Below are 24,598 nucleotides of genomic sequence, written 5' to 3' on the forward strand. Positions count from 1 at the left end.
TCTGGATTGGCCCAGCCCCTCCACACCTGCAAACCATGCCAGGACTGGAGCAGGAGTTAACAAGACAGCCCTAGTCGACTCACAAACCTATCCCTTCTGCATGCATATTATCTGCACACGCAGCTCAGCTTTAAGATGCTAAACAAATCTATGAGTCAACTAGAAAGAGTCATGCTCTCATCGCAAATATTAATACAATATTTTCTGATACTGGAAAGGAGCCCAGACATCTACACTGCAATTAAACAGCCCTTTCGCCTGAGCCCTGTGAGCCTGAGTCAGCTGGCATGGGCCAGCTGGGGGGGGGTTTAATGGCAGGGTAGAGATAACCTTGCTGTCTGTTCAGCACCAGTCACAATGGGGATCCTGATCTTGGTCAGTGTCTATGCAGGAACCCTGCAAAACAGGGGGCCTTACCTCAGTCGGGGTCTCTGCAACTCCCGGTATTACAGGATCCCTGATTTTGTTTGGGATCCCTGCAGCATCTGGCAAAATGTGGGGCCAGGATCTCTGTCAGGGTCTCTGCAGTGCCTAGTACAGTGATGGGGGGTGATTTGGTCAGTGCAGTGCCAGGCACAATGGGGACACAGATCTCAGTTGGTCTCTGAGGTGCCCAGAACAATGTAGGCAACTATCTGGGCTGAAGTCATGCGCTGCCCGGCACAAGAAGGGGCCGTCATCTCAGTACAGGTTTCAGTTTTACCTGGCACAATGGGGGCCTGATGTCTGTGAGGTCTCTACAGTGCCAAGCACAACACGGGCGCAGATCTCAGTTGGGGGCTCCCCAGCACCTGTCACGACAGTGGGTTCTGACCTCTGTTGGGGGTCTCTGCAGAACCTGGCAGAACAGGATCCAGATCTCAGTTGGGGTCTCTGCAACTCCAGGAATAACAAGGTCCCTGCTTTCTGTAGGGTCTCTGTAGTTCCTGGCACAGCCAGTGCCCCAAACTCAGTCAGGGTTTGTGCAGTGCCTGGCACACTGGAGGCCCTGATCTCAGGCAAGGCCTGAGCCATGCTCAGTACAGTAAGAGCCTTGATCTCAGGGTACGTCTACACTACGGGATTATTCCGATTTTACATAAACCGGTTTTGTAAAACAGATTGTATAAAGTTGAGTGCACGCGGCCACACTAAGCACATTAATTCGGTGGTGTGCGTCCATGGTCCGAGGCTAGCGTCGATTTCTGGAGCGTTTCACTGTGGGTAGCTATTCCGCAGCTATCCCATAGTTCCCACAGTCTCCCTCGCCCCTTGGAATTCTGGGTTAAGATCCCAGTGCCTGATGGGGCAAAAATTATTGTTGTAGGTGGTTCTGGGTAAATGTCATCACTCATTCCTTCCTCTGGGAAAGCAATGACAAACAATCATTTCACGCCCTTTTTCCCTGGATTGCCCTGGCAGATGCCATAGCACGGCAACCATGGAGCCCGTTCACCTTTTTTTTTTACTGTCACCATATGTCTACCTGATGCCGCTGACAGAGGCGATACTGCAGCGCTACACAGCAGCATTCACTTGCTTTTGCATAATAGCAGAGATGGTTACCTGTTGTTCTGTACCGTCTGCTGCCACTGTAAATTGGCAATGAGATGATGGTTATCTGTTGTTCTGTACTGTCTGCTGCTATCATGGGTGCCCCTGACTGAGGTCGGCTGGGGGCGCAAAGGCAAAAATGGGAATGACTTTCTGAGTCAATCCCTCCTTTATGGTATCTAAAAATAGAGTCAGTCCTGCCTAGAATATGGGGCAAGTGTACTAGAGAACCAGTATATCAGAGAGCACAGCTGCTCCATGTCAGATCCCGCAGAAATGATGAGCTGCATGCTATTCATGAGGGTTGCCCCTGCAACAACCCCACCTGTTGCTTCCCTCCTCCCCAACCTTCCTGGGCTACCGTGGCAGTGTCCCCCCCATTTGTGTCATGAAGTTATAAAGAATGCAGGAATAAGAAACAGTGACTTGTTAGTGAGATAAAATGAGGGAGAGGCAGCATCCCGCTGTTATGACAGTCCAGGCAGAACATTAAGCGGTGTGGGGGAGAGGAGACCAGCATCCCACTGCTATGACAGTCCAGGCACATTAAGCAGTGGGGGGGAGAGGAGCCCAGCATCCCACTGCTATGATAGTCCAGGCAGTACAGAATCTTTTCTTTACACAGGAAAGGGAGGGGGCTGATGGAGCTCAGCCCCCAGTTGCTATAATGAGGAGGGTTACCAGCCATTCTGTACCATCTACTGGGAATGACTGGGAAACATTCCTATTTTTAACCAGGGGCCCCCAGCCAGCCTCACCTGAGGCCAGCCAGGAGCACTTACGGGCTGATGACAAGGATGGCTAGCAATCCTACTGCACCATCTACCAGCAGGGAGAGGAGAGGAGCAGATACTGCTCTTCACTGCCACAGCATCGCATCTACCAGCAGCATTCAGTAGACATAGGGTGACATTGAAAGAAGTCAAGAAACGATTTCTTTCCCTTTTCTTTCACGTGAGGGGGGATGGAGTAAATTGTCAAGCTATACCCTGAACCACGTCGGACAATGTGTTTGAACCTACAGGCATTGGGAGCTCAGCCAAGAATGTAAATATTTTTCGGAGACTGCTGTGGACTGTGGGATAGCTGGAGTCCTCAGTACTCCCTCCCTCCCTCCCTCCATGAGCGTCCATTTGATTCTTTGGCTTTCTGTTATGCTTGTCACGCAGCACTGTGTAGCCTGGAGATTTTTTTCAAACGCTTTGGCATTTCGTCTTCTGTAAGGGAGCTCTGATAGAACAGATTTGTCTCCCCAAACAGCGATCAGATCCAGTATCACCCGTACGGTCCACGCTGGAGCTCTTTTTGGATTTGGGACTGCAATCGCCACCCGTGCTGATCAGAGCTCCATGCTGGGCAAACAGGAAATGAAAATCAAAAGTTTGCAGGGCTTTTCCTGTTTACCTGGCCAGTGCATCCGAGTTTAGATTGCTGTCCAGAGCAGTCACGGTGGTGCACTGTGGGATACCGCCCTGAGGCCAATACCATCGATTTGCGGCCACATTAACCCTAATCCGATATGGTAATATCGATTTTAGCACTACTCCTCTCGTTGGGGAGGAGTACAGAAACCGATTTAAAGAGCCCTTTATATCGATATAAAGGGCCTCGTAGTGTGGACGGGTACAGCCAATCGGTTTAAACGCGTAGTGTAGACCAGGCCTCAGTCAGACACCTGGGGAGAAAAGTGGGAAAATTTTCAAGAATTCAATATCAGTGTTTTAGAACTGAGGAGAAAATGGGGCACAAACTAAATATTTGCCAATGTAAGAGAGAAGCATCAGCATCTGGGGAGATTTAACAGTTCAGGAGAAAAGAGGGGAAATTTGAGGGGATTATATAGCGATATTCAATCAACAACAGAATGAGGTGGATTCCTCTTGCCTCACATTCACATGGCCAGCACAGAGCCCTGGGTGATGTGGCTTTCACAGGGGAAAGGAGTGGGGCTGGAGTCAGAAAGTCACTATTGGTGGGGAGGGGCTGATAGTGGGGTCTGGGAATGTGACTAGCAAGCGGGGGGGGGCGACTGCAGCGTTGGGCAGGGTGGGGGAGGGGGAAGTAGCTGGGACTGGGAAGCTGGGGCTGCGCCATCTCCATGGGGGACACTTGCTCCTCCCTTCCCTTCCTGGGCATTTCCATGCCCTGTTGCCAGCAGAGAGTGACCCTCACCTCCCAGCCCAGAGGTGTCCCTGTCTCAGGGCTCCCCCAGCCTCTGCCCATTAACCCTCTGCCCAGTTCAGAAATCACTCAGGGGAACCATTTCCCACCTAACCAAGGACAATTCACTGCGGGTAAAAACTGGAGGTGGGAGACACACCAAACCTGAGATTTGAACTGGACATTGGCAAAGTGGAGAGAAAATGGGGCACAGTCAGGGGAGGAGAACAGGGAACTTCTCAGGGATTTGAGGGAAGGGGGGGGGTCACCCTGGGTGTTGCTCTCTAGAGAGAAAGAGGGCAGGACGGGAGAGGATGGGGGGTCCCCATGGAAGAGGGCAGCAGTAAATCCGAGGGGATCTAACCCCCCCCTTCTCTCCCCGCTCCTCAGGGGTCACCAGCTCTTCTCCGCCAGCCATGTCCGGGCTGCACAGACACTTTCCACCTGGCTCTTTCCCAGGCACCCCCAGCCCGGTCTCATCTCCCTCCTCCTAGGCAGCGCCCGCCCGGCCCGGGGGGTTCCTGTGGTGACAGAAGCTCGGAGCCCCCCACGAGCGCTGCCCCCCAGGGAGCAGATCCCGGGTCCCCCCCTGGACACTGAGGCAGAGTCATCGCCCCGCCCTCGGGCTCGCTCCGGTACCTGGAGGCTGAAGCTACTAGGCGGGGGCGGGGGCCGGGCGAGGTGCGATGGGGGGGTTAATAAAAGTCGGTTTCTCCAGCCGCGATCTGCGTATGCCCAGAGCTCCTCCGACTCCGGCCCTGGGGAGAGATTACAACAGTCCCTCGCTCGTTCGCAGCCCTACTCCGCCAGTGTCACTTCCGCTCCACGGAGAGACCGGAACTACATCTCCCAACCTGCCCCGGTGCTCTTCCGCTCTCTCCTGCCCAGGTAAGGGAGGGTTTCAGCAGCTGAAACTGCGCATGCTCCGTGCGAGCCCCGGTGCGGGTGGGCGCACGGGCGAACAAAGCTGCTGCTGCCCCTGTGTAAGCCGGGCTGAGCAGCTGCTGCCCCCTGGTCTGTGCGGGGGGGCCTGGCATTAATCCCTCCGTGCCCGGCCGGGGGGGCTTTCTCCAGCTGGGCCCAGCCCCGGCCCGGAGCCCCCGGTGAGTGAGAGACCCCGGGGGGGGGCGCTGGGGCCGAGCGGGAAAGTGACTCCCTGCCCCGGGGACCTGGGAGAAGCCTCGCAGCAGCCTCGGCCAGGTGGCGGAGGGGGAAAGCAGAGAGCGGGACCTGTCGGGGGGTTCCCTGGGGGGAGGGGGTGTCGGGCAGGGAGGGGATAAGCCGGAGTTTTGTGGGGGGAACGTCAGGAAATTCCCCTGGGGGCGATAAGTTCACTGAATCCTTCCTTGTTTGTGCCACTTCCTCCTACATACAAAGTCTCTCAAGTTTTTCTCCTTTTCTCTTATTATCATACGTGGCCATAAAACCCAGGAGATTGCCCCCAAATGATCAGCTCTCTAATCTCCCCCGATTTTGCCGTAGTCACTCCATACTTCTCAAATGTCAATTTAAAATCTCTCTGATGTGGCAGTTTTCCCCATCCATTTTATCTGAGCGATTAGTCCTTATTTAGGTGGGAAATAGTTTTCCTGAGTCATTCCCCAAAACATGCCTGACTCTGGAGTGGGGATGGGATGAGAAGCCTGTTCTCTGCCAGGGCGGGGATGGGAAGAGCATATGTCCCCCGTGCGGAAATGCCCAGACCCCGGTTTCCCAATCCCACTTCCTGCCCCCAAACTGCCAATACAATTTCCCCCAGCCCTCAGTTTCCAGTCACCTGCCCATCACCCGCTGCTCCCCCATTTCTTTGTCCAGGGAGCCTTCCAGCTCCCCCTCCCTTGCCTTCTTAAATCGGCTTCTCAAAAGGCTCCCAGCTGCCGATGTGAATGGTGGCAATGAGGGGAGCCATCACTTCGTGTTTATGTATTGGATTGACTAGATTTTATGAGACTAACAGTCCCCCTTTACCCTTTAGTTATTTAATAGCAACATAAAATCCCCTTCAGATCTTGGTCATTTTTCTCTCATGTTATCAGTTGCTTAGCTTGTGACATGTTTTCTCTGCAAATCTAGAAGACTGATATAAAATACCCTAAACATTTGCCCCACTTCTCTTTAGTTGTCTATTTCGAAGTAAATATCCCCTCAGATTTTTTTCCCTGTCTCTCTAATGAGAAAATAAAAAGAAAATCTGAGATTTACGCCTTTCCTCAGATTCTTGAACATGTATATAACATGTTTGCAAATGTTGCCCATTTCCGCTCTATTCATTCATCAAATATTGAGGTGAAATACACTCAGATTTTACCTCATACCAACAACTGATATAAAATCCCTCCGATTTTATACTTTCCTCTCTATAATTGGCAAAAATGGATCCAAAATGGCTCAGATTTCCACCCTTTCTCTTTCATTTCTGAACATTGATCTCAAAGCTCAAGATTTCCCTCTTTCTATGTCATTATCCAATATCAATTAAAAATCCTTTCATGTTTGGGGCTGTTCCCCATGTTTCTAAATTCCAGCAACTTCTTCCTTCAAGGGAACCAGTTGCCCTGAGTCCTTCTCCATCCTGGATGTTGCAGGGTGTTAAATTGCACAGTGATCATCTTTCCCCTCTCCTTTGAGAAGCATTTGTTCCCTCCTTTACCTCTGTTAAAATGTTTGCTGATGAAAGAGACCAACCACATATTTAATACTCATCAAAGCCAGAGGCCTCTCCCTGTTTGGGGAATCAGTGGTTCCCAGCTTGTAACAGGAGAGCTGGCTGGATCCTTTTCTTTTCTCCAGCTGGCACAGGATAAGGAGGTCACTCTGAGTGCAGTGTGGGTCCAGAAGTATCCCAAAACCCATGACAAATGGTCTCTGTGAGGGGTTGATTCCTACAGTGCTAAGATGTAGCCACCTTGGGGTGGATCCGTGGTGACCATTATTTGCTAGTGACAGGGCATAGGCATGTCTTACCTTTCTGCTGAAGGGCAGGTAGGGGTCCTAGGCAGGCAGTGGGGGAATCCCAGGCAGGCAGTGAGTTCCTAATTGGGGTCCCTGGCTGGTGAGGGCTCTTGGTGGGGGGACCCCTTTGGGATTCCCAGCCTGGCAGTGAAGATCTGGTGGGGGTTCTCTGGTCGGTGGGGCTCTGAGTGGTCTCTGGTCAGGGATTCTTAGGGTTGGGTCCCAGGGAATATCTGGCGGGACCAGGTACTGGGGGTGTTTTGGGGACCCCTGGATGGAGGCTCTGGGGGCTGCTACTAACCATGTACTTTCTATCCCATCAGCTTGTGCCAGAATCCTGGCTCAAAGCACTACCCAGCATTCCCTAGCCACGTGATAACTATCTATCCAATTATCAAACAGGGTGGGGGAAGGGATAGCTCAGTGGTTTGAGCATTGGTCTGCTAAATCCAGGGTTGTGAGTTCAATCCTTAAGGTGGCCATTTGGGGAACTAAAGTAAAAATCTGGAGATTGGTCCTTCTTTGAGCAGGGGGTTGGACTAGATGGCCTCCTGAGGTCCCTTCCAACCCTAATATTCTATGATCACAGATTTTGCTTTTCTCCCCTCTTGGAAACCACAGGAACTTCTGGTTTCATGGGGAAAATTCCTGGCCCAATTCCTTGTCCTAGATCTAGGCAGTGAGGAGGTTGAGAAGGGGTTTTGCACTGCCACAATATAGCACTATCTTCCACAGCATTCTGGACTCATTCTTTCTGAAATCTGGATTCATTTAAAGGAATGTTAATAAAGAGCCACTGTATGGAAAGACAAGGAGTGACTCCAGATGGACAGTAGGGGAAATGAGATTCTCCCTGTGAAGAGGGGCTCTCATTAGCTGCTCTCCCCAGAGAGCTAAAGGAGCGAAGCTGCTCAAACGCTCTTTCCCTCTCTGCTCAGGATATTGGGGTTCAGCTTCCTGGGTCAGATGCTGCAGCCTCCATTGTGATCTGGGAGACCAGGATTAGCAGCTGCTGCTCCCCCAGCAGGGGTTCTGTGCTGGGAAGTGACCTTAATTAAAGCTTCTTCGCTGGCCAGCCCAGGTGACAGCTTTCTCCAGTTGGTACTAGCAGACCAGAGCTCTGTTAATAGAAATTCTAAGCCACAGACTCCAGGTAACAGACGGACCTCAGAGAAAGCGCTGGGGACTGGCAAGAAAGTGACTCTGCACAAACAGCCCTCCTCCTATTAGTAGTTGGCTGTACTTTCTCCTGTCATGATAGAGCAAAGAACCAGGAATGGACTTTCCCAGCCAGAGGGGCAGGGAGAGGACAGGGGAAGGAGAGACTGAAAGGGGCTGTGGGAGAAATGAGTGAGGAGAGAGATTTCCAGCTCTCTAATCCACTCAGACACATGTATAGCTGCATCCTTGGGCAGAACCACTTTCCAGTGAACAAGAAAAGGATCAGACAGAGGAAAAGCCAGTTCCAGACTCCACATTCCCCTTGCTGGGGTGTGGCAGCATTGGGGTCAGTGTCCGAGGGAATCCCCCACAGTGACTCCTTTGGTTCTGCTCTTTTCTAGCCTTGTGTTCAGAGACTGTGTTACGGGGTGAGGGGAGGGAGAAGGGAGGTTAAAAATGTGTCTGTGGGCCTAGCCAGGCAGGAGGGGACAGGTCTACACTGTAATAAAGATATCAGAAATTTTCTCAGCATGACAGAATCTAGGATGTCTGTTTGCAGGGAAAGGGCCTGGGGGAATCGTGATGTGAAATTCTGAAACCCTCACAACTGCCCTTCTCACACTGACAGGCTGCAGAATGGTGTCCATGTTTTGCTCCAGCTCATCCCCTCCTCCCTTGGGACAGGGGAGAGAAATGACTGCAAAGGAGACAGCTCAGGTAGAGATTATTGGGGAGTTTTTGGTGGGTTCCTGGTGAAGGAGAGAAACAGCAAATACAATGGAGATGGGAAGGTCTGCACGGTCTGGTTTGAAGGTTGGAGCAGGTTAGAAAATTCACAGGATGGAGAAAGGGAGGAGGATAAGGGTTTGCTAAACCTGCTGGGAGTTATTTAATAAGTGGCCTAGATTCTAGGAACAGACCCATGAGGTTCGGCAATGGAAATGCTCTAGTTTGTGGAGTAGAAAATAACCCAGCTACATGGGGCTGGGAAAACTGACCAGACTGATAGTGCTGGAGCCCAACCTGACTAACCACCGGCTACTGTGAGATATGAAGGGGGCACCCACCAGTCAGGCTTAGGGGAGATTCCCCTCCCTTCATATCTAGCTCCTCAAAAGGAGGAGGGTGTTGGGCTTCCTACTAGGGAGTTCTTCCTGGACCCTGCTAGGGGCTCCATCTCCTGTATCAGGCAGTGGCTAGTAAGTGTGTGATGGATCTGCTGGGAGAGACAAGGGGCTCTGTCTTCATCCCTTCACCCTGGTGTTTCCTGGATACTCTGAGCGGGTGGGGGTGGGACTCTGAGTGGGATCCACCCAGAACTTCCATTTGATAGGCTCCTTTCCCCCATGAATAGTGGGGTTGTGAGTGGAGCAGCAGGTACTGAGTGTTGGACTCTCGCTCTTTCAGGGGCCGGTGACCTTCGAGGAGGTGGCTGTGTATTTCACCAGGGAAGAGTGGGCTCTACTGGACCCTACTCAGCGAGCCTTCTACAGGGATGTCATGCAGGAGAACTATGAGAATGTGACCTCTCTGGGTAAGGATTCCTGTCCCCTCTGTTCTTGGAAGGGGAAAATAAGAGATAAGGTTCACGATAGCCCCACAATGCCACCTCTACTCTGCCCAGTTTCAGCATCGCCCCAATATGCCAGTGACACACACTGCCAGAGACCTTCCCCTGCTGCAGAACACTTTGGGAACAGAGCACAGGAGTCATCGCACAGTGTCAAATATCTCCCTGTTTGCTCAAATGAAACTGGGGTTTAGGTCTGGCATAACTGTTCCATACCCCTAATTATTTTTTGTTGCCCTTTTCTTAACCTTTTCCAATTCCAATATATCTTTTTTTGAGATGGGGTGACATAGTATTCAAGATGTGTGTGTTCCATGGATATATTTGCTGCTCTTGCAAATATGATATGATATATTCTGTCTTATCTATCCCTTTCTTAATGATTCCCAACATTCTGTTCACTTTTTGACTGCCACTGCACATTGAGTGGATGTTTTCAGAGAACTATCCACAGTGACTCCAAGATCCGTCTCTTGAGTGGAAACAGCTAATTTAGACCCCATCATTTTGTATGTATAGTTGGGATTATGTTTTCCAATGGGCTGCACTATGTGCTATCCTAACATCTAGCACTGCTGAGATCCTGCATTCTGTAATATTCCTGCCCTTCCTGTTCCCTTTCTCCACTGAACCCCACCAACCCATGCTTCCTGTTCCCAGCTTCCTCTGGACTCTCACTATCTCTGGACTTCTCTGTCAGCAAGAAGCAGTACCAGGGAGGCTTGCCCTCTCTCTGGAGTCTTCGATTTCTGGGACATGGATTTACCTTCTCTGTGTTGTAAGAGGCTGTGTCATAATGAGTGTCTGTGACATTATCCAGAGTACAATCTGGACTGTTAAATAACTGTGTCCCCTTAGTTTTCCAATCTGGGGTGCCTTTTCCACTGTTTTACTGTGAGAACAGCCCCTCTTGGCCAATTAATACACAGTCTCCAGATATTTGCTGGCAGCAGTTGCAGATCAACTACATGCCATTGTAGGCAGCCCCATCATACCAATCCCTCCAGAAAGGTGTTAAACTCAGTCTTGAAGCCAGTTTGGTTTTTTACCCCCGCTGCTTCCCTTGGGAGGCTGTTGCAAAACGTCATTCTGATAGTTGGAAATCTTCGCCTAATTTCAAGCCAAAACTTATCGATGTCCAATAATCATTTGTTCTAGTGCTAACATTGGAGCTTAACCTAAATAATTCCACTCCTTCCCTGGTATTTATCCTTCTGATGTAGGTACAGAGAGCAATCATATCTCCCCACCGCCTTCTTTAGCTTAGGCTAAAGAAGCCAAGCTCTTTTGAGTCTCCTGTCCTAAGGCAGATTTTCTATTCCTTGGATCATCCTAGTAGCCCTTCTCTGCACCTATTCCAGTTTGAATTCATTCTTCTTAAACATGGGAGACCGGAATGGCCCACAGTATTCCAGATGAGGTCTCATCAATGCTTTGTATTACGGTACTAACCTTTCCCTGTGTCTTCTGGAAATACTTTGCCAAATGCATCCTAAGACTGTTAACCTGTTTCACAGCTGCAGCTTTTTGGCAGCTCATATAATTATCCTGTGATCAATCAATACACCCTAGGTCTCTTTCCTTCTCTGTCACTTCCAACTGATAAGTCCCCAGCTTACTGCAAAAATTCTTGTCATTAGTCTCTAAGTGCATAATTTTGAAGTATTAATTTTCATCCCATTTCTATTACTCCAGTTTTCAAGGTCATGCAGATCTTCTTGGATGATATTCCTGTCCTCCTCCATATTGGCAATCCCTTCCAGCTTTGAGTCACACTCCCACTTTTTGTGCCAAAGTTGCAAAAAAAAAAAAAAGTTGGATAAGCTCGGTCCCAAAACTGACCTCTAAGGAACTCCACTAGTAACCTTCCTCTAGTGTGACAACTCACCATTCAGTATGACCCCTTGTTGTCTCCTGTGTAACTAATTCTTTTTTGACCCTTCAGTTCTCATATTAATCCCCTTCTTCTCCACTTTAGCACGAAGTTTGCTGTGTAGAACTGTATCAAATGCCTTATTGACATCCAGATAGATTAGAGCTACTGCATTTTCTTTGTCCAAAAAATTAGTCACCGTCTCGCAGAAAGAGATCATTTCTCTGGCACAATCTACGCAGCTTAACTCCAATGTGTTTATAAGTGAATGAACAGTTTCTAAATTAAATACATGGCAGGATGGTAAACAGGGGGGAAATACACAAGTGCCTCTACCCAGTCCTGTTGACTTCTTATCCTAACTCCCCATGAGTTCTGGCCTCTTAGTCAACTCAACTCCCAGTCCCACATCATCTGTGCTCTCTCCCAGCCTAACCCGTTTCTACTGCAGCTCTTCATCCCCCTTGTCCAGGCAGGGGGTTGGCGCTGCAGCTCCTGAGGCACCTACATTAATCACTGTCTCATATACTGAGGCTGTTTAGATTTCAAGGAATGATAACCTCCATGTTACCTCATCCTTCCCCATGTGTCGCTGCTCATGTGTCAGAGTGTCACCTTCTGATCATAATGCCACTGGCCTCAGCAGAGCTCCCAGATAGGAGCTGCATCGCGATGGGGTTATGATACTGAGAGTAAAATACATCACAGAGAGGGTGTAATTATCCTCAAACAAGCATTACAGTGAAAGAATTCAAGTACTTCATTACTTAAAATTGCGCTTGAAAGGATTGGACTGTTAATTGCTGTAAATGTTGATTTCACTGTACACACACACATGAAAAATATTTATATAGGTAATATGCAGATATGCTTCTGGAGAAAGCAGAGTTTGATTTAAGGATATTTACACTGTATAGTTTGCGTGTTACTGACAACTTGTTTGAACAGTTATAAAGATTTGGCTTTTGGAATCTCAACATTTACTGTAATTAAATAATTGTCTGACCCCCATAACTTCCCACAACTCTGAACATTGAAATTATAAACATTGAAAAAAGGGCTTAAAAATAAATCTCTATCATCTGTTGAAATTTAAAAAAAGAAATAGACAAAATGAATTTTGCAAAACCCACTCAACAGCAATTGCAATATGCTAGGAGATGGAAGTTCACAGCTAAAGCACTAACCTTAATTCTGCCCTGTAGTGACACCAGGCAATCACCATAGGGCAACAAGTAAGGCATTTTAGTTATAAAGTTTCAGATTAGATTAGATTATACCAATTTGTAAAGACACATGAGATCTTTCTCTCAGGGTATCAGCTTCACTGGGTTGTTTCTTTTATTGGTAATTCCCAGAAGTGAATAGATGAATAAGATTCTATCAGTTAGGAAGTGACCATTTCAGATTTCTGGGGAGTGTCTGTTGTTTTGCACTGGGGGCCAGGTCCTTGGAGAGATGGAACCTTGGTTTCATTTTAACTTCTCCATGCTCAACAGCTACTGCAATTTGGTTCAAAGTATTTCCATATTTCCCTGGCCTGTTCTTAAAAGTGCTGCTATAGAAAGTGGGGAAGGGCAGGAACTGACTGCAGGATCAATAGCTGAGTCCCTTAGATATTTTTAGCTCACTGGAAGGAGGACGGGGATTGGTAGGTGTCTGGGGATTTAATAATAAACACACAAATATGATTGTTCTTAGTGAATTTTCATCTTTTAATTCCTATAACCCACTAATTATCCTTGGCTGCCCCTGGGAGTCTGGGGAGGGAGTACTAGTAAACTCCTGTGGCCAGTGTGGAACTGAAGGCACAAGGATCTTTCTGTGGCTGGCTCAAAGTCACCCAGAGTGAAATTCACTTCACTGGATAAATCCGTAATTGCTGAGCTCTGCAGAGGGGTGGGGAGGTGAATTCCATCCCCCATTCTTGGGCATCAACTTCTCCTCCCCACACACACACACAATCCTCACCCCAATCTCAGACACTACCCCCAACCTTCTCCTGCAGTGATGGACCCACTTGATGCTGCCAGAGCCATCTGCCATGGGACCTGGAGGGGGCAGAGGCCCAGCTCCAGAACTGCTACCCCAGCCCACAGCCCCCATGCTGTGCTGGAGTTGCCCTGGCTTTCTAGTCTGCAGATGGGTCTAACTGTACTCAACCCGTGCGCCCACCCCACATAAATTTCCCCAGCCTGGGATGTATGTTGTGAGGAAGGACCATATGGAGCTGGCTGCAGTCTCCCCTTGCTGCTGTGAGAGGAATGGGCTCATCCCTCATAAAGGACACAAACATACCCAGGGCAGAAGGGAAATGTAGTTCCTTCCAGGGGTTTGAAATGTTTGGCTTAGAATCCTAAGCTCTGTCTTCCTCTTTGTCTCCTGCCACTTTCAGATCTCTTAGCAAGACAAGGTGGGTGAGGTAATTTTTTTTTTAGAACCAATTAAAAATACCTTTTTGCTATTCTGGGAACAATATGGCTACAACAACTTTTTTCCCTTTGTACCCCTTCCCCATCTCACCTTCCCTTCAGCTGAGACTCTCCCATGTGATAAGAAAATAAGGTTTCAGTCCTGTAACTGGATTGGGTCTTGCCAGCACTAACGGGAGTGAAAGCCTGTGTGCATTAATGACAGCAGCAGCTCTGGGCCTTGGAGATATAGGGAGAAGAGATGGGAGTGAGCAGGTTTATGTTTGTGCTGGGTGTGAGTTACTTATGTGGGAATTCTGCACCACTGCATTCGCACAAAATTGATATCCAGTGCAGAATTTCTTTTTTTGGCTTGAAGAAGATACATTCTGCCTGAGAAGTGCTGCAGTTCTGCTTTTCACCCACCAGAGGCCCCTGTGGCACTAGAACAACCCACATTCAACTGGGTTCATCTTAGTGGTAATTTGTTGCTCCGAGCTACACCCCAAATGGGAAGAGAGTTAGTGAGTGCAACTTGGGAGAGTCCTCAGACATGGCTGCCTCTGGGGGTGGGGACAGGGTGGTCATTCTCTACTCACAAGAGGGTGTGGAAGGGGCCCAGGATGAGCAAGTGTCCCTCATGGATACTGCCCAGCCCCGGTTACCCAGTCCCAGACCATTCTGCCCCGCACCGTACCCCAACCATCTTCACCCCTCCAACTATAAGCTGCCGGTCTTCCCTTGCTGCTACCCCTTCCTGACTGGCTGAGAACCTCTAAGCTCTAACCCTGTCTCCTTGCTTCTGAAAGTTCCCTTGCCCAGGGTTTTGCTGCCTGTCCTGGGGCATGGGTGATGCTATGCTGGAGATCCATCATCACCGAAGGGTCAGCAGCCTTGACCCTCCTAGAAGGTTGCCGAGATGCTGATGTGCACTGGAGGAGAACTGGGGCTTGACTGAGTCCACAGACCATTTGGCCCACACTGTGTCGCTGTAAAGCCTGCTCTGCATTGCTGCAAATTGCTGCTGGTGGCATTGGCCCGTAAGTCTCTGTAATGCTGTCTCCAGTGACTCGAGAGCACGACCACCAGCCTCAGGCAGACTGGTAAGAAGCAGGGCACAAACCCCAAATTGGTTATGAGGTCTGTTTGGAGATTTCACCAACCAAGTATCTAGTGTAAATGCTTCAGGCTCTGTAACAGCATTAACATGGACTCACAGATAATCCTCTTGGGTGATCCCATATATCTCACCACGCAGGTGAGCTCACCTTTATGACAGATGGTCCCTTCCACCAGGCATTCTCAACCTTTCTTCTTCCTGAGTAACCCCCCAACCCCTCTGAACATGCTATAAAAGCCTCATGGCCCACTTGGCCACAATAACTGGTTTCTGCATATAAAAGCCCATAATAGTCTATCTGGTGTTGATGGACCTCTCCTGCCAGGCAGAGTGTAATGCATTCTGTTGCCAATCAGCCCTTCACATAGGTGAAGTCTCTGTACTGTCTGGTGATTTACAGAGCCGCAGAGGCTCACAATACAGCTAGTCAGATATTAACCCAGGCAGCATCTCTCAAGCATTCAATAAAGTCTAAACACATTATTGTAATTCTAATACCTGTTTTAACAATACTAACACAGGTGAGTTGGTTTGATTCCAGCTATTCGTTTGTCCATGTTCAATTAAGACATGGGGGGCTTTTGCAAGAGCTAACACCTCATCTACCAGTGTTACAGGCAGGATGGGCAGGGATAGTGTCTCTGGCCTCTGTCAGAAGCTGGGAATGGGTAACAAGGGATGGATCATTTGATTCTTACCTGTTCTGTTCATTCCCTCTGAAGCACCTGGCATTGGCCACTGAGCTAGATGGACAGTTGCTCTGACGCAAGGGGCTGCTCTTACGTTCACAGTCTGTATGAGGCATATCTACTCATTTGGACTCACTGGGGAGCCACAGAAAGAAACAAGATGTGCTGCGGCAAGAAGGCCCAGTCTCAGAGACTCCGGGGTCACGCTTGTCAAAACTTAAAACTAGGTTCAGCCCATGAAAGGGGGCACTGACAAGAGAGACTGTATAAAAGCTGGAGCATCAAACAACTTTTTAAACTTGAGACAGCTGCCTTGGGGACAATGACAGGGAGGATCCCCCAAAGTGACTCCATAGATTCTGCTCTTTTCTGGCCTCTGATTGTTCCTTTCAAAGTGGAGTACTTTGCATTTGTCTCTATTGAATTTCATCCTATTTACTTCAGATCATTTCTCCAGTTTGTCCAGATTATTTTGAATTTTAATCCAATCCTCCAAAGCACTTGCAACCCCTCCCAGCTTGGTATTGTCCGCAAACTTGATAAGTGTAACAGAGAGACTGTTACTGGGATGGTTTCACAATGTCTCAGAGGGTTACACCCTGGTGGGAGGGGGCTAGGCCTCCGCTGGAGTAAGGTCACTCTGTGCTTCACAGTGTGCCAGAACCTAGAATGTCCATTAGCAGGGGAAAACCTGGGGGGAATTAGCTTGTGGAATAGACAAAAGCCCTGTCTGAATTCTTACACCTTGCCCTTTTCACCCCAACAGGCTACAGAATAACATCCACGTTTCACTCCAGATCATTCCTTCCTCCCAGTGGGAAGGAAATGGCTGCAATGGAGCTGGCTCAGGTAAGGGATTATCAGGGAGCTGGTGGTGGGCTCTGCTTGGAGGGAGAGGAGCAGTAAATACAAAGGAGGGTGGGAGCTGCTAAAGGTGGTGGGAAACAGGAAGTATCTAGAGTGGAGAAAAGAAGGGACAGGATGTGACAAACTTGCTGACACTAGTGTAATCTAGCGTGTGATGGGTTGTCACCCCCAGGGTGCAGTCTGGAGGGCTTCTAGGAACCACTGTGCCCTCTAACCCTCAACCTGGGCTGGCCCTTCTCTCACTACTTTGCTGGAGATTCAGCCAGCCTCTCCAGGCCCTGTTATCACTCACCATGACAGTAGGTGGTTCCATGCACCCAACTAAGCTACCTGAGTGCTTTAGTAGCCCATAATAGTCTATCTGGTGTTGATGTACCTCTCCTGCCATTCAAGGAGAGAGAGAAGACAACAGCCAATTTCCCAGCTCCCCAACCTTGCACACCTGCTGAAGTGTAAATCAGGAATTATACCATCTTATAGTGCAAAGGGATATGTATAATGTAAGATCATTAATGTAGTACGCCTTCTCCTCAATATGGGACAGATATGCACAACAAACTTGTGCTAACCAAGCTGAGATTTTCCACAGACACTTCACTCAAAATACGCTGGTTAAGATAAAGCATAAAACAGGTTTATTAACTGCAGAAAGATAGATTAAGTGATTATATGTGATAACAAACGGATCAAACCAGATTACTTAGCAAATAGCCAAAACTCAAACTAAGCCTAACATACTAGATGGATAGAATTTGAATTAGCAATTTCTCACCCTGACTGATGATACAAGCAGTCCACCAAGTTTCCATACACAGGCTAGAAATCCCTTTAGCCTGGAAACAGCACTTCCCCCAGTTCAGTCTTTGTTCCTCAGGTGTTTCCAGGAGTTCTGTTGTATGGGGCATGAGACCAAGAGATGATGTCACACTCCACCTTATGTAGCTTTTCCATATGGTGGGAACCCTTTTTCCAAACTCAGTTCCCAGTCCAGTTTGGAAAAATACAGGTACCAAAATGGAGTTCAGTGTCATGTGGTCTGGTCACATGCCCTAGCATGCCCTGCTGCATCATAGTATCCATGACTCATAGGCTGGCTGAAACATTCAGAGAAAGGCTAAGCTCTTCCATGGTCCATTATCTTTGTTGATGAGCCATCAGCACTATCTGACTTCTTCATTGTTGTACCTGAAAGGCTAGTTGTGGGTGTTACCCAGAGTAAGCACATTTGAATACAGATACATAGTCAATATCCATAACTTCAGATATGAACATGATACATGTACACACATACGATAATCATATTCACCAAATCATATATACACACACACACTTGCCCCTGGAAATTTCCACTACATGCATCCGACGAAGTGGGTATTCACCCATGAAAGCTGATGTTCCAATACGTCTGTTAGTCTATATGGTGCCACAGGAGTCTTTGCTGCTGTATCATTCTAGTTTTTCTTTTTTTTTAGTAAAAGTGTTGCGCTGAACCAAGTCATATGCCTTACAGAAGTCTAGGTATATGACATCAATACTATTAGTTGCAACCAAACTTTTGATCTCATCCAATAAGGATATCCAATTAGTTTGATAGGATCTATTTTCTCTAAACCTTTGGTAATAGGTACTAATTATATTACCCTCCTTTGATTCTTTATTAGTGAATGAAATCCTGTATTGGCTGCTCCATTATCTTGACGAGTATAGATGTCAGATTTCAGGTCTTTTAGAAAGTCTTGGATACAAGTTATACAGACTCGCTGCTTTAAACATATCTGACTTTAATAGCTGCTGTTTAATGTCCTCATGACTTCTTGTTGGAGTGGAAAGAATGTCGTCATCAACATCTTATGATACGAGTTACATCATCTGTTTTTCTCCAAATTCAGGAGAGAAATATTTATTGAGGACTTGTACCTCTTCTTCATTATTTTGATAATTCTGTCATTTCTATCTAGTAATTTACCATTACCATTGTTAGGATTAATTTTGTACTTAATATACTTTTAAAAACTTCCTTCTTATTGTCATTGAGTGGTCATTGATTTCTGATAGCTTTCCTTACAAATGTTCTACAGTTCTAACCTTCTAACGTATATTCTTTACTATGGACTTCCCCTTTCTTCCATATATTTTATTTGGAGAGTGTTGGGATTCCTACCAGGGAGACACCAGTAGGGCCCAGGGACAGCCCCATCTCCTTTATCAAGCTCTAGTTAGTAAGTATGTGATAAATATGAAGACCCAGCCTCCATCTGTCAGCTGGGAGACACAAAGGTTCTCTCTTTCTACCTTCTGATGCCCCTTGTATGCTCTAGGCAAGGTGGGGGTGGGACTCTGTTAACATGTGCCTCCCGGAGCTTCCATTTACCTGGTGCTGCTGTTCCGTGAATAGTGGAGTTGTGAGTGGGGCAGCAGGTACTGAGTGTTGAACTCTTGTTCTTTGAGGGGTCGGTGACCTTCAAGGAGGTGGCTGTGTATTTCACCAGGGAAGAGTGGGCTCTGCTGGACCCTACTCAGAGAGCCCTCTACAGAGATGTCATGCAGGAGAACTATGAGACGGTGGTCTTGCTGGGTAAGGAGTCCTGTCCTCTGGGTTATTAGAAGCAGTGGGATGTCTAAAGAACCTGAGTAGTAATAACTTTATACTTTTATTTGTCATACAAGTTTTGCAGGTTTCCTTGCCCACCTTTTTTTGCCTTATCTCCCACCCACTAGTATCATTTTTGAACATGTGCCTTTTTGGTGCCCTCAGTCATTTTAACATTGTATTGAATGCATCCTTATTGGCTACATTAGTAACTACATTAATAACTGTAGCTTTCATGCCTTTTCCTCATTTTAAGAGGAAAAAATGCTGCCTGTAGAATTCTATATTGAGTGAATAGGTACATGACTCATGTATGGCTTGTGTGACAGTCAGATGAGCTCCAGTTTTGATAGGAGAGCTCATAATATTGCCATTCAGGATCCCACGGGTAACAGGATAATAGCCATGGGAGAGGGGGAGACGGGGAGGAGTAGATAATTCTGGGGTGCCAGGACATGGGAAGGGTGCATGCAGTGTTAGAGCTAAGAAGCAGCAGGGAGGGATGAGCTAATGAGAGACGAGGGAACACAAGAAGCTGCCAAGGTAACTGGAGGTGGTGGTGGGTGAGAGTAATTGGAAGAAGGGGAGGGGAGTACGGAGGAAGGGCACCCAGGAAGTGGGCTGGGTGGGTCAGTGGGAGGGGTTTGGGGATCTAGAGCTGTGAGGGATTCCAAACCTTTAACCCCGAATCCCTACCAAAGCCTTGTTGCTTTAGAGCCTACACTCTAGTTTTATTTCTGTTTAGTTTCACTTTTTACATTTCTTCCCCCCAAATTATTATTTTAACTCTTAACCTCCCTCTCCCACTCATTACCCCCCTCCTCATATAACCTACCCATCTCTACGCACAGCGACCCTGGCCAATGAGTCTTTGCTGCATTCCTCCCTCCCACAGCAGGGCCGCTACCCTGGGACAAATGGCCACTTTGTTGATGGTGTCACAGGGTGGTGGTATAATCTGTACATTTTTACACCTATAAGATGACTTATTCCGAATCCCTTCACACCAGTCTCTATACACTGATACAGTCTGTTCCCCAGTATTCTCTTCCCAGATCTGATGCCGCGGAGCCTTTACCTTATGTCTCCTTTCCCAGCTCAGATGCCACAGAGCCTTGCCCATGTCCCCGGTTCCTATTCCCGTTCCCTCGCTTAACAAACATTCGACATTGGTGGGGCCTCATCTGGAGTTCTGTTTCCAGTTTTGGCCCAACACTACAAGAAGGACATGGAAAAATTAGAGAGTGGAGGGCAACAAAAATGACTAAGGGCCTGGAACACATGACTTATGAGGAGAGATGGAGAGAACTGGGATTATTTAGTCTGCAGAAGAGAAGAATATGGGGGGATTTGATAGCTGCTTTCAACTACCTGAAGGGGGGTTCCAAAGAGGATGGATCTAGACTGTTCTCAGTGATAACAGATGACAGAACAAGGAGTAATGGTCTCCAGTTGCAGTGGGGGAGGTTTATGTTGTATATTAGGAAACACTTTTTCACTAGGAGGGTGGTTAAGCCCTGGAATGGGTTACCTAAGGAGGTGGTGGAATCTCCATCCCTAGAGGTTTTTAAGGTCAGATGTGACAAAGCCCTGGCTGGGATGATTTAGTTGGGAATTGGTCCCGCTTTGAGCAGGGGGTTTGACTAAATGACCTCCTGAGTTCCCTTCCAACCCTGATATTCTATGATTCATAGAATCTACGATTCCAGTTTTTCTTCCCTCTCCTGTTTATAGAGTAATATTCTAAGCTATACCTTAACCAATCGTGCTGAAATTTAACTAACAAGTTCTAACATATTGTAACATAGTTCTCTAACCAATTATATCCAACTACCCTAATTAACTTACACCTAGCAAAATTAATTATACAGCAGACAAAAACAATTAGAGAACCAGACTGATTAACAATATAAAAGTGGTGGCCATAAAGATAAAACAATACAGAAATGAGTGTTTCACAACAATTGATAAGTGATTCCTTGCCAGACAGGATGCTATCAGACTAAGTTTTCTTTAACCATCTTAAGATCTGTTTCTTTCTCTGATGGTGATGGGCACTATCCAGACATAATCATATTCCTAACACCCCAATACCATCTTATTTCATGTGACTGGTATATTAAAATGTGGCCCTTCACTTTCTAGTTTATGGCTGCCCCTGCTGCTTAGCCAAAGGCCTTAGCCTAAGAACAAGGCCTCAGACTATCCTAGTGAGAGAAGGCCCATACACAGGCTGACTGTGATTTTGACTCTTAGCTAGTTACAGAGTATAAAGACAAACTGATAAAAATACCCCTAATTTCTTAAAGTATAGCCTTTACAGGCAGGCCTGCATATCTATATTCAAACAGTGTGTTCTACTCCTTCCCCCATTTTGTGTCTGTCTTGTCTATTTAGATTGTAAATTCTTCAGGGAATGGCCCAGCTACTATTCTCTGTTTGTACTTTGCTTAGCACAATGGGGACCCACTGTTAGTTGGCCCTTAGGCACTAAGGTAATGAATATAATTTATAATAATAGTAACTCTCCTATCACTTTGAGCCAGGGAAGCTGGCCTTGGGATGTTACTGCTTAAAAATGAGCTGAGGTTAAAACCATGGACTATTCTTTGTGACAAGTATCCCACAAATTCCACTGACCTCCCTTTTCTTTGCATGGAGTAGGATTTCCAAATTCCAAACCTGATGTGATCTCGCAGCTGGAACGAGGGGACGAGCCTTGGGTCCTGGACCTCCAGGGCTCTGAGAAAGAAGTGCTCCCGAGAGCTGCCTGCACAGGTGAGGAATTGGTTAAACCAACTCAAAAACTGTTTGGGAATGCAGGAAACATTTGAGATTCCCTACAAAGGCCCTGTGAGCTCTCCAAGTTCAGGATTGTTCCCTGTAGATGTAGAACCATTATGTCAGATGTCACTCATGGCTTCCTTCCTATTCTGACTGACAACTGTCAGCAGGTCGCTCCCCGATCTCGCATTCCCCTGAGTGTTCTGGTGAGATGCAGACAAAAATTGATCCCTTCCTCTCTGCTCTGGGGAAGGGTTTGGAGAAAATCAGCTCCTGATAGGTTTGATCTCTCCCACACATAGTTTGCTGTGTTCATCCCTTTTCCATTCCTCTCTCTGAGACTTACTTTCTTTCTGGCACAGGGAGTGACCTATATCTGGAGTCTATCTGTCTCCCATCAGGTGATGGGATGGTGAGTCAGAATGAGGAGCAGAAACCCCATCAGGAAAATGCTGAGCAAGGAGAACCACATGGAACGTTATCAGGAAGATCCAAAGGGAATGTTTCTGGGAGTTGTGCACTCCCAGAAAAAACAAAAGCCTGTGAGACTCAGCAGAGGCCAGAGGAAAACTTAAGTAGCCTCTCAGACCTTATAACAAGAGACAGAATCAACTTGGAAGAGAGACACTACATATTCCATGAGTGTGGGAAAAGCTTCAATCAGAGCTCTGCCCTTATCACACATCAGGCAATCCACATGGGTAAGAAACCTTATGAATGCTCTGAGTGTGGGAAATTCTTCATTGATAGTTTAACTCTCATCTCACATCAGCGAATCCATACAGGAGAAGCACCCCACACATGCTTCGAGTGCAGGAAAAGCTTCAGTGAGTGCTCACACCTTATCACACATAGGAGAATTCATATGGGTGAGAAACCTTATGGATGCTCTGAGTGCGGGAAACGCTTCGTTCATCGTTCAGGCCTCATCTTACATCAGAAAATCCATACAGGAGTGATGCCCCCACACATGCTGTGAATGCGGGAAAAGCTTCAGTCAGCGCTCTACCCTTAACACACATCAGAGAATCCACACAGGAGAGAGACCCTACACATGCTCTGAGTGTGGGAAAAGCTTCAGTCACAGTTCAAACCTTATCACACATTTGGGAATCCACACTAGGGAGACGCCCTACACATGCTCTGAGTGTGGGAAAAACTTCAGTTGGAGGTCACACCTGATCAGACATCAGAGAATCCACACAGGAGAGACACCCTACTCGTGCTCTGAGTGCGGGAAGAGGTTCAATTGGCGCTCACACCTTATCACACATTCTAGAACCCACACAGGAGAGACGTCCTACACGTGCTCTGAGTGTGGGAAAAGCTTCAGTCAGAGCTCTACCCTTATCATACATCAGAGAAGCCACACAGGGGAGCTGCCCTACACGTGCTCTGAGTGCGGGAAATGCTTCAATCGGAGCTCTACCCTTATCATACATCAGAGAAGCCACACAGGGGAGAAGCCCTACACGTGCTCTGTGTGTGGAAAAAGCTTCAGCTGGCGCACAGACCATATCAGACATCAGAGAATCCACACAGGGGAGATGCCCTACACGTGCTCTGAGTGTGGGAAAAGCTTTAATCAGAGCTCTGCCCTGAGCGCACATAGGAGAATCCACACAGGGGAGAAGCCCTACGCCTGCTCCGACTGTAGGAAAAGCTTCAGTTGGCACTCACAGCTTATCAGACATCAGAGAATCCACCAAGGGGAGCCGCCCTACACATGAGTGCTGGAAAAGCTTCAGTCAGAGCTCAAACCTTATTAGACATCGGAGAATCCACATGAGAGAGAACTGCAATAAATCCCTTGATTAGGGCTGGGCAAAATTAAATAATAAAAATAAAATCACATTTTCTAAATCTGACATTGTGATTTTTGCACCATCTCAGCTCCCCCAGATGAGTTGCCTGCTTCTGCCCTTTGCAGCTCACCCATCTTTGGAATCACTTCTGTGATATTTTCTATCAACTCCTTTCCTTTTGAGTTGTAGGAGTGTGTCCCCCTCCAGCCAGGAATGTTCATCAGCTCCCGGAGGTTTGATCCTGACAAGGTACACTGAGGCAAAACTACCTGTGCCTTACTACCTGTGCCTTACATAGTGTTGGCTGCTCAAATTAGTGATCTTGGTGTAAAAAGACAATTATAGTTGTAGAGCAGATGCAGCCCAGGTGCAGTGTTTGGCATTAGCTTTCCCCTTGACCTGACGTAAACTCCATCAATTTTCCTAGTCTAAACAAACCCTGAGCATCATGGTTATACCGTTCCCTCATTTCAAAGCAATTGTTAGTCATCGAGTTCCCCCTTTTGAAACAAATTGTTTCATTCCCAGTTGTCCTGATGTTTCTTGCGGTTGTACTGAAGAGCAGATATTTTTACTACCATTTTCCTCACTTAAAATATATTGAACTATAACAAAGAGCAGGAACAGGGCAAGATAGGAAAAAAGATCATTTCACCCTCTGTAACAACAGAAGAAGATAGGGTAAGTCAGGGGTATTCCCTTATTCCCCATCACCATCCCAATCCCCCTGTTGTTCAATTGGTTAGGACAATATTTTTTCTAAAGGGCTGGGAAGAGGATTCCCTAGTAAATGACTTTTAACTAAGCAAAATACCCATTCATTGGGCTCCCAAAACAGTTGTGGCCCAGGCCCTGCAGGAGGTTACTCCTGAAGAGATCTTCTTTGTAATCAGATGTATGTTGCCTATTATTTGGGAAATGGAATCCCTATGTAGGTACAGATGGGGAAAATGGAAGTGACATTTCTCTTCAGCTCACCCGTGGGAGATGCTGCAAATATGTAGAAAATGAAATCCATGTTGAATGTGATATAGCTGCAGATAGACACCTATTTTTAATAGATACCTGACATTTGCTGTCTTA

At 47.3% G+C, this 24,598-nt stretch overlaps 1 pseudogene; it reads left to right on the top strand.

Moving 5' to 3' along the window:
* The window catches only part of LOC127043075 (zinc finger protein OZF-like), a 49,768-nt pseudogene extending 26,240 nt beyond the window's left edge, over positions 1-23,528 (top strand).
* The last annotated feature ends 1,070 nt before the right edge of the window (positions 23,529-24,598 follow it).

The sequence above is a fragment of the Gopherus flavomarginatus genome, chromosome 1, assembly GCF_025201925.1.
Source record: "Gopherus flavomarginatus isolate rGopFla2 chromosome 1, rGopFla2.mat.asm, whole genome shotgun sequence".
Classification (NCBI taxonomy): Eukaryota; Metazoa; Chordata; order Testudines; family Testudinidae; genus Gopherus; species Gopherus flavomarginatus.